The 10,771-nt window shown below is 40.7% G+C and overlaps 1 long non-coding RNA gene across 2 annotated transcripts; it reads right to left on the bottom strand.

The window, feature by feature from the left end:
* Positions 1-281: 281 nt before the first annotated feature.
* On the bottom strand, positions 282-4,632 carry LOC118803281. 2 transcript variants are annotated; one of them, XR_005006847.1, is made up of 3 exons: positions 4,431-4,632; positions 2,300-2,667; positions 282-1,373 (listed from the first exon to the last, which is right to left on the bottom strand). It is a non-coding gene; the product is annotated as an uncharacterized LOC118803281 (long non-coding RNA). The 2 variants fall into 2 exon arrangements; XR_005006846.1 differs by lacking the exon at positions 282-1,373 and adding an exon at positions 2,051-2,244 and having other exon boundaries at positions 2,337-2,667; positions 4,431-4,620.
* Positions 4,633-10,771: the final 6,139 nt, after the last annotated feature.

Genomic DNA, 10,771 nt, shown 5'->3' with positions numbered 1-10,771 from the left:
TTTTTTCCCAGCAAAATTCTGCATAACCCCCTCTTGTCCTCTCTCCTGGGCCCCAGGGGGGAAGACGGGTATACCTTCCCCCCTGGTTCTTGGGTTGTGCCCTCCGGCCTTCCTCACATGTCATGCATTGTACACCCTTCACCCTGTGTGTTTCACCACCACCGTGATGTGAGGATCCTGCTCGGGATACGAACCGATAACCTCCAGACTGTAGAGGCAGGGCATCTACCAGTGAGCCACAGGATCTCACAAATGTCCTCCTTTTTTTTAAACATTTGTCTTTGTTTTTGCCATCTTTACTGATGAAGACATGCAAATGAAAGCCCTAAAGTGGGGTTTGAACCAACAACCCTCTGGTTGTAGAAATGTGATTTATACCAGCAAACCACAAGGCCTACAGAACAGTGCTTTTTTTTTTGGACATTTGTCTTTGAGATTCCCAGGTTGTGCATCTACCCACATTTGGGCACATCTTGTGCCAGGATGATTTATGGAAGCGATGGTTCCAAAAGGCAGTTCCAGCTCTGGAGCTCTTATGGTAAAAAATGAAGACTGAATGCTTTTAGCCTTACAATAAACACTTGTAACAACACTATACTTTTCATGTTCCTGTTTTAGGAAGAGAGCTCTCAGGGAAATAGCAAATGCTCAGTAGCAGTAATGCTAACCAGTCGTCGCTCAGTATCCGGTAATGTCAGCGTCTGTTTGCTGTAGAAAAGGAAACGTACAGGTGAGGTTTTCTTCTGTGTTCTGTGTAAATGATTCGAAACAGTTTTAACTTTTCGATTTTAGCCGTTTAGCTCCGTTCACCCCCGTTCACTGAGGACCCGCTCTTGGGCACCCTCTGCTGTTTAGCAGTGATATTTTTTGAGTTAAAGGTCGAAACTGGAAGAGACCAGACTCCTTATAAACCGGCTCTGTCAAACTTTGATTTGGCCATCCAGAAAGTTATGCCACTCCCTCATCCAGTGAGATAAGAAAAAAATGAACTATATTTGTATTGTACATGTAATTTACTATATTTACTCCAAATAGTACTGCTTAAGCATTTCAGTTACATAATATAGTGTAATGTTAGACAATAATGTTAAAATCTCAGTTTAAAACTATTTGTTTATTTTGTACTTTTGGGCTTTTTTTGTTGTTGTTACCGCAAATACTGCATTTTGGCCCGACACGAAAATGACCGCTAGAGGGCGCTAATGAGCGTTTCAAGTTGAAAGTATAAAAAATGAAAGCGGTCAAAAACTGTTTTGCTCCTCATCGCCAGCAGATGGCGCAGTTCCGCACTGTCCCTCCTCATCACCAGCAGACGGCGCAGTTCCGCATTGTTCTTCCTCATCACCAGCAGATGGCGCAGTTACACACTCTCCCTAGAAACAGATCAGTAATCAGTGGAGTGGATATTCCTGTAATGAGCCACACCCACTGCAGCTAATTAGCTTCTTCAGAAGTGCCTGATTGGCTGAATCAGATGCATCTGTGTTAGCTCTTACCATACTATTGAAGGTTAGTCAAAAAATGCTTATGGCCTTAAAATAAGCCAGTGTGCTGGTTTATATGGTGTATTTAAAAAAACCCTGTCAAGACTTTCATCTGTGGTTTTGAGGTAAGAGTGTTATGTTACGGTGTAAAATATAAGGAACTGCTAGATTACAGATACTATGGTACCTCAGAAGTGTTTACCATCACTGTGAAGCCTGGTACTAAAATGCTTAAAAACTGTTAAAGAGCAAATGCACATCTGTGTAAAATGGTCTAGAGTTTAATCTCCATGACCGTTACACAGTCCAAAAAAACACTACTCCAAAAACACCTTTGTGTCTCTGACATTAAAATAAACAGAAAATGATAAACACAAATTAAATTGAAAATTTCAAACTCCAAACTCCTTTCTTGGTTGGTCAATCTTGGTTCGGTGGCCTAGGATTCTCATTCATGGTGACTCAAAAATTTGCAAAATTACAATATAACCATGCTAAGAAATGACTAGAGGTTACCATCAATTTGAGAACTAGTCCTGAAATAGCTACTGTTCATAAGAAAACGTATGGCGCTGTGCTTGAGATGGTGGGCTGAACCAATACTGGCTCGTCTCAAATCCTGCCTACTATGGGTGAGGCTGAGGGACCGCCTCTTAAACACTGAAGGGCGGGGCATCGGCCCAAATTTACTCTACCGCCACCGCGGCCCTCTTGGGAACGCCGGGGTGGTGGACACCGCCGCGGCTCCCCTCCCGCTGATCTAAACACAACACATTTTTGAAAAAACTGATCCCAGTTGCGATGCTGGTACTTACTCTATGTGTCTAGGCTTCTCGTTCGTGGTAGAAATACCTGTTTATTAGTGTTTTTTCTCGTCTTCACCGTCGTCGAGAACAGCGTTCACATCACAAGCCTTATAAAGACTCGTTTTATTTTTTTTATTTAATTGGCTTCTCTGATTGGTTGCTTGCTCATCAATATGCAAATGTATGCAAAACTGGTGTGTAAGATCAATAAGTCCATGAGATTCTTGGCGTCTTGCATTCTGGGAAGGTTATTTGTGCTGCAGAAAATCCAGCTGAATGACGCTTCAGACTGATCTTTCAGACTGAACTCAGACCAACAACCAGGAACTTTTCAGCATGGAATGAAGATCCAGAGGCCAAAATCCAGACCCCGTTTCCTGAAAGCATCACAGTGTTAACATGATCAGAGCTGTCAGAGCAAGTGGAAACAGTTAAACGTACCTCCAACATTTCATCAGTTACTACACAATCTATTCACCTCATTCACTCAGCAGGTTGACAACATAAAAACAATTGTGATGTTAAAAGTTTACTACTAGCAATACTGTCATTTACTTAAAGATTATATATTCATAAATTGTCATTCATATAAAAACCATAAAAACCTTAATCAGGTAAACATCAGGACACAACAAGCAGAGCAGAGAGCAGCCAAAAACTGATACCACCTAAAAACTACATTAGTACCATAAAGAAAAACAGAGCTGCTACAAAAGCAGAGATCTATAATTTTTCTCTACTGGTCAAATTTCCTGAGATACTGAGGATAAGAATTGTCAATAAAAATAAATGAATAAATGGGAATGTAAATTAGAAATATCTAAAAAGTATCAGAAACGTTCTATGGGAATAAAAAGATCAAGCAAACAACCAAATCATAAACGGTCAGAAAAAGACAGCTGTACAACTTTTAGGAGTGTTTTCTCAAAACAGACACAAAGTCTTGTAAATTATGTCACTGTCACATTTCCAGTGAAGCAGCACCAGCACAGTTACATTAATCAGCAAAATCTTCTGCTAATAATTCCTGACAGTAGACAGTTCTGGGCTGATAGTGGCTTTCACACATGAGTGTTGGTCAACTCCGGGGCAGATGTTAGGCATTCAGGCCAGAATAGGGCCAGATGCTGTAATGTTGAGTACAGCTTTGCCTTGGGTCTATATGTGTGGGCCAATTCTGGCATAAACGTTATGCACCAACAGTGTAGAGATTCTAAAGATTACAGTTGTTTCCATATCATTTTGTAAAGATTATAAGATTTTTGACTCAGATATCTGACATATATTTTAATGAGTAAGTTAATGAAAAAATAATAAATGTTATTGAATGTCCTGGTGACCTGAAATCTTCTCTGGCAACCTGTTTTGAAGGCCACCAGCAGATGGCGCAGTTCTGCTCTGTCCCTCCTCACCACCAGCAGATGGCGCAGTTCTACACTGTCCCTCATCACCAGCAGCAGGTGGAGTTCATTACTAATTAAAGGCTTTTAGATTTAAGAGACGCCGCTGAGTTTAAACCGTAAGATCTCCTTCAGCTGAAGCGAACTCAGCTTCGCTTACACAGCCCTCAGGTGGAGAACTGACTGTGGATCAGTTCTAGTTTGGAGGACTGAACTCCTCTCCTCTTTATCTAGAACACCAACATGAGAACCACGGCACTAAACAGATATTTGTGGTTAACTAAACTCCCCGAAGAGCGAAACGTGGACGAGTTTAGGTCTTTGCCTTTGTTTAGGTTTGCAGTCTCTCTCCAACAGTCTTAAACTATCACTCAGGTGAGAAGAAAGTCACTATAATCACTATAACAGAGCACTAAGAGCACCAGGACGGAAACTAGAACAGCACCATTGATATTTTTGCAATTAGCACTTTGTAAACACTTCACAAAAGTGATGTAGGAAGCTGATGCTAACATTATTAGCATGTGTGCTAGCAGTTAGAGAGTGTTCTTGTTAAGATTCTCCTCATTAACGTCAAAAACATTGGCAGTTAAGCCCTCCTGAGGTTTGTAAACGGAGCTCTGAGCTGATCTGGTCTTGCTGAAGACACTGTTTCTGTTTTGTTCTTGTACCTTTACATTTTCACACTTTACCAAAATAACAGCATCATTTCAGTTCATAATAATGTCTGATCAGCCTACCTGACCTTGGAGCTGTTCTTCTTCCTCCATTTTGAGTCACTCTCCTTCTAACAGGACACCTCATTGGCTGATCTGTTAACATTTCATTGGCTGATTGGTCCGTTATTAACACAGACCTCTTCGTCACCAGCAGTTCCAGACTGTCCCTCCTCATTACCACCAGATGGCGCAGTTCTACACTGTCCCTCCTCGCCACCAGCAGATGGCGCAGTTCTGCACTGTCCCTCCTCATCATGTAACATAGATGATTATCATGGTGTAAACACTGAGCCAGTTTTAAAGACTTTGTGACGTAAAATTAATTAAATATTGAAAATGTTGTGCAAATAAACGTTAGCTTTCATAATTAAGTGCAATCAAGAAGCCAAAATCTGAACAGATTAATTTACAGTGACTCTCGTTTGTCACAAACTCCAAAAGTATTTTCAGAACCGCCTGGAGACTAAAGTCTTACCCAGAAACTGAAGGAATAATCAGAGGTTTTGTTTTATTCCACAGTTCGAGCAAAAAATGCCACTGTTTCTTCTGAACTGCTGGTAAAAACCTGTGACACACCTAATAAACTCACTGCTGCCTTCGATGGTACCTCCATCTCCACAACTGTGCTCATCATCGCCCTCCAGTGGTAGAAATAAATCACTGCATTACAGATTCAGAAAAATCAGTTTTTGTGTATTTTGTGTGGTTTTGTGTATTTTGTGTGGAGATAACATGCAGATACTAACGGTGGGACTACATCCCAATTCTATTATATTTAAGCTATTTCCAATACATTTCCAGTGGAATGTACAAAGCAAAGCCTTTAAATAGTGGATTTGTATGTTGTAACAGCAGTTTTCCATGCAGCCCGTCTCTCTCCTGAAGCCGTATCTGTCTTTTTAAAATTCTACTGTCCAAAACTCAGATCTGTACTAGACTGGAATGGATCAGAAATGGGATCATCTGATCTCTGCTTTGGTGTGAGATCAGACTAAACTAAGAGCACTACTGTCTAAGTCTGGGTCTCCCTAACTCTGGGTGTGAGTTTGGAGAAGATTGGACAAAGTCAAAAATGTCCTCTAAAAAAACTCAAAGGGGTCCCTCTGAGAGGATTTGTGGGTGAAAATGTTGACTTTCTCCGATCTTCTCCAAACTCAGACGGTGGGTTAGTGATGATCAGACGTAGACAGCTGCGCTCTTAGTACCATCCTAAAGTGTTCCAGAGCCGAGATCTGACTCTCCCATATCCAACACACTCCAGTGGAAAATATACAGGTTTCAGACGGTGGAGTTTTTCAGCTCCGACTGACTCAGTTCTTCCTGTTCTGACTCCTTCAGAATAAGAGTCCTTATCAGACTAACGCCGTGAATAAACGCTGCAGAACAGACAACCTGGAATTAACGACCCACGTTTCTTGATCAGGATACAGTACATTATAATTATAGAGTCTGAAAGATCTCCTGATTGAAGCGGCGGTAATGTTAATGATGAACAGCAGGGGGCGCACTCACACTGTTCGTCGTTCAGTTCCAACCGTACAAGACCAGAATCCACCCTCTTTAAAATGGGAGAGACTAAAAAACTCCAAACTGAGGGTCAAATTACCTTTTCAAAAACACATTTAAAGACACGATAAAATCTGACAAAACCTCATAAGAAGTTTGAAGCGTTTGGCTCAGTAACGCACAAAAAAACATCTTTTTTCAGCTCGTTCTGGCTACTGATCGCCACAACAAGGGGGAGGGCTCACAGCGCAACCAGCAAGCTGATTGGCTCTGCTTCTTGATGGGCGGGAGTTTCACCGTAAACAGACGCCATGTTGAGCGTTGCGAGTTTTCCATTCCCATTTCAACCAGTGGCCGGTCTCCTCAGTTATAACGGCTCGGGTTTTTCTCACTCAGCAAAAGAAAGAAAGCTGACATCTTTACAGCCGGACATTAGTTTACATCCGTCTTCTTGTCTGTCGGTCGTGTCCGCGTTCTCCGTTTCTCTGTGTGGACTTTCAGAATTAAAGACCCTCACCTTCTTTAAAGCAGCGCCACAGAAACGCTGGAGAGTTTCAGTGAGTCATGGAGTAGAGAAGAGAACAACTACAGCTACAACTACAACTACAATAGAATAAAGTAGAGCCCATTTCACTCATTTCTCTCTGCTCAGCTATCAATTTCTGCACGTACTCATTTTAATATTAAGCCACGCCCACAGACTCACCCCCCCTCCCCCTCATTTAGTTAAAGAACAATTCCACCAACTTTTCTAAATTTCTCCATAAGTTACTGGCTGATATATATAAAATCATTCAGAGTGGTTTGGTGTGAAACGCCCTGTTCTAGAGAAACTTACCGAGTCAGAACTGTTCACAGTGGTGCTGATAGGAACCAGACGTCCACCTCTAAAAGCTCCCTCACAGAGTTACTACATGAAATGCTTATGAATTCACTGCCTGATGACTGAGGCACTGTTTTATGATGGTTCTGAGATCAACATTTGGGCTACAATCTACTTTTGAGTCCATTAATGGTGAAGGGATCCAGGTAAAGTAGGACCCAGTAAAGCTTATTATTTCAGATCTTCCATTATTTTACCATCATCCTCATCCTCATCATCATTATCATCCTCATCATTGTATATAAAACTCAGAAGATGTGTGGAGGTTCACTGGTGGTTTTGTGGACAAAGTTCTAGTATTATCTGTATAACAATAAGTAAGACTTCACAGTGACTGTGTTTTCATGAAGTAGTCATGTTATATTCAGTAACACTCCACTACAGTTACAGAATCACTCTGAAACATTCAGTACATATATTCAGATATACTTAGATACATTCAGTAGTAACAAGATAAAAACAGTCAACTAATAAAATGGTGATTATTAAACATGTCTTGGCTGATCAACTGTGCCTGGGGTAAGTGGGAAAGTACACGTTTTTCAGCCGACTGTCCGAGTGAAGCTCATCTGCCAGAAAGAGAAAATACAGAACTAAACACAAAACTGATGAGACCTTTTAATGAGTCATTTTCATCTACAGTTACAAAATAAAGCAAAGGTTCAATTAGAAAGTCAACTACGGCTTGTGTTTCTGGGAACGCACTCCTCCCTTTCTGGTGCATAACGCAGCCGCTTCTTGACCACATCAGGAAAGACCATCAGCGTCAGTGATTTATGTTGCTGACACCTAAAAACAGACAATATTAATAAACCATTAATAACACAGTTTCAGATTATGTTCAACCACATCATCTTAGCCTGAAAGCAGTTCATTCAAATAGTAACCGGTTCACTAAACTGGGCCGGATTCATAAACCACACTGCGGAATTTATTATAATGTCGATGATGTGAATTACAAGTAGATTTTATTGCAAATTAACACCAACATGCAAATATAACCTCATTTAGTCAGAAAGTACATCTCCTGGTAAAAAGCCACTGTGCACTGATGGAGTTTCCTCATAGGCTACTGAAATGTACTTATTCATAACTGTGTTCACAGTTGATTACGTAATATATTTAAAACACACTGACTCATTTTGATCTGTTTAGATCAGGGTGTCAAACTCAACCACTAAAAGGGCCACATTAAAAAGCCTCAGTAAATTGGTGGGCCAGCTGTGTTTTTACTGAACATTTCTCAGTGATCCGAACGGACCACTGTTCATTCAACACATGCTGAAACTGCAGCAGCAAAATAGCCACTGAACACTTATTCAGGAGTCAGTATGTTGCAGTGCATACTGGGGACTGTAGTGCATCTCAGGGTGAAACGGGCTAATAAGTACAGAAAAATAAAATCATTTCGCCGGCCGAATAGGACTGTGTCACAGGCCTGACTCGGCCTGCGCGCTTTGTGTTTGACACGTGGGGTTTAGAGCATGCATGTCTACTAGTTTAGAAGAAGAGTGGAAAAAACTGATGCTTCATCAACTCAGCACTAAGATTTAATATTCACATAAATAGCCTGTTGTTTTTGTCCAACCAAAACATCCGCAAAAACAGTTCAACCAAAACTTCTCAATAAGCACAACGGTGGCTGAGAAAGTCCAGCTTAATGCAGGTTCAAAAAGAGACGCAAACTCCAAAACACCTGGACCAAACTGACCACACCTGTACTACATTTACCAAACGCAGTGCACACTGAGAAAAGATGTAAATACTTAAAAGAGTTCAGTTAACATGACACCACATACATTACATTACATTACATTACATCGAATCATTCTTTTAAAAGATCTGAAGGAAATAAGAGAGGACGACAACTGTAAACACCCACCAAATATGCAGTCTTTCAAAGCCTGTCTTTGAACGGTCTCTCATTTCCCAGCCCAGTTGAAAAGACAGGTCTGCTTATAAGATAAGATAATCCTTTATTAGTCCCACAACAGGGAAACTCTCAGTGCTACAGCAGCAAAGGGAGAGCAAGGCACTCAAGAAAAGAGTAACAAGAAGAGAATGAACAAGCAAGTAATTAACCTTGGTTAACTAACAGTTGGTCAAGGCTGACCGCAAAATACGTCGCATCATTTCCGGTGCAAACCTGGACACATACAAAAATAAACATTAGATTAAATAAGGTTTCTACAATGTTTGCAATAAACATGTACATACAGCTCGAAACACTGCTCAGCCAATGAGATTTCAGAATTGGTATAAAAATTTGCATGTAATATTACAGATATACGATACCTCTGATTGGCTAAGGGATGAGCTGGTGATGGAACTGAACAAACACACACTGGGAGGTGAAATCTGGACCCAAACTTTGACATGAGACGTTCTGCTTTCTTTTTCCTGTTTTTATGTTTACCTGTATGTGTTCTAATTAATTAAATAATGTGCTTGGGTGCCTAAAATTAGTCTCTACTGAATGAATGGCTCAGTCTCCAACCACTCCATATTCTCTATCTAGTGAACTAATAAAAACAGCCTGTATGCCCAAATATTTCATTATAGTAAAGCAGAAGGAAGACGACTACATCCAGCCACGGATAACAAGGCTCTCTGCTTAACAATTAAAGTTCGATTAACGTGTAGTTTTTTAATGACTTATGTTTCTTAGTGCACTTATGCAGGGTGTAGAAATTGATTCAGGACTCGGTCCAAAATATCTCGTCCTACCACAGAGCTCTTGGCTTCTTCAAGGTTTTTGCAGATAAAAAGCATCTGAAACAACAAACTCACCCAAAATCTGCAACATGTCTGACCCTGACACTACAGTACACTATGCATCACATTTCATAATACAGGGTGATTCAAAAAGATTAATCCCATTTCAAAGCACCGTATTTCTACAACTGTGAGTCACCTAGGAACCAATCACAATCCAACTGAAAGAGGCAGTCATAGAGTTTCTGACTGGCTCCCTTCAGTCTGCGAGGTGATGCGACCCCTGAGCAGAAAGCGTTCTGCGTTCTCCATTTCAATAAGAGTGAATCAGTCATAACTGTGCAGCGCGATTTTCGTGGGCAGTGAAGCTCCAACAGCTCGGAGTGTTTGTCGTTGGTTCCACAACACTGGAAGATCTCCGAAATCGCACTGAAAGAGCCGTGAGTGCAGCGACACCCGACATGCTCAATCGAGTATGGGATGAATCTGAATATGGCGTTGATGTTGTCCGTACAGCTGGAGGAGGTTCATACTGAGCACATATACAATTACATAATAAACTTTATGCTCACTTAAACAATTTACACTCTACTGCATTATTCTGTAATGATTTACAAGGGAAATAAATCATTTTGAAATCAGATGAATCTTTCTGAATCACCCTGTATTTACCTATTCCTGTTAATAGAGGAGAGCACTTTTCACAGCGCACCTTCATGTACAAGCATCAATCACTATTTCACAGTTTTCTACTGCACTTAAGGTTATTCAAGCTGAAATTGTGTTGCTTTAAAGAAGCCAAGAGCTTTTGGGCACAAGATATTCTGGACCGAGTCCCAAATCACTATCTAAACCTATAAGTACACTAAGAAACATGAAAAAAATGTCCTCTAGACCTTAATCGAACTTTAACTGTTAAGCAGAGAGCCTTGTTATCCGTGGCTGGATGTAGTCGTCTTCCTTCTGCTTTAATATAATGAAATATTTGGGCATACAGGCTGTTTTTATTAGTTCACTAGATAGAGAATATGGAGTGGTTGGAGACTGAGCCATTCATTCAGTACAGACGTCTCCTGCTCGTGTATTTGTTAATTTGTCACTGATTTCTTTAAGTCTCTCCAGCTGTAAATTGTTTAACAGACCCAGAGACGATTAGCAACGATTAAAAAGGTAAAACATTGGGTGATGAGCTGAAGTGATGAGAATGTGTGAGTGTCTGAGGTAAAGCAGAACAGGAATTTGTTTATCCAGCGCTTCT

Source organism: Colossoma macropomum, unplaced genomic scaffold, assembly GCF_904425465.1.
Source record: "Colossoma macropomum unplaced genomic scaffold, Colossoma_macropomum, whole genome shotgun sequence".
Taxonomy (NCBI): domain Eukaryota; kingdom Metazoa; phylum Chordata; class Actinopteri; order Characiformes; family Serrasalmidae; genus Colossoma; species Colossoma macropomum.
The sequence above is the reverse complement of the archived record's forward strand: the minus strand, read 5'-3'. Positions and strand labels throughout refer to the sequence as shown.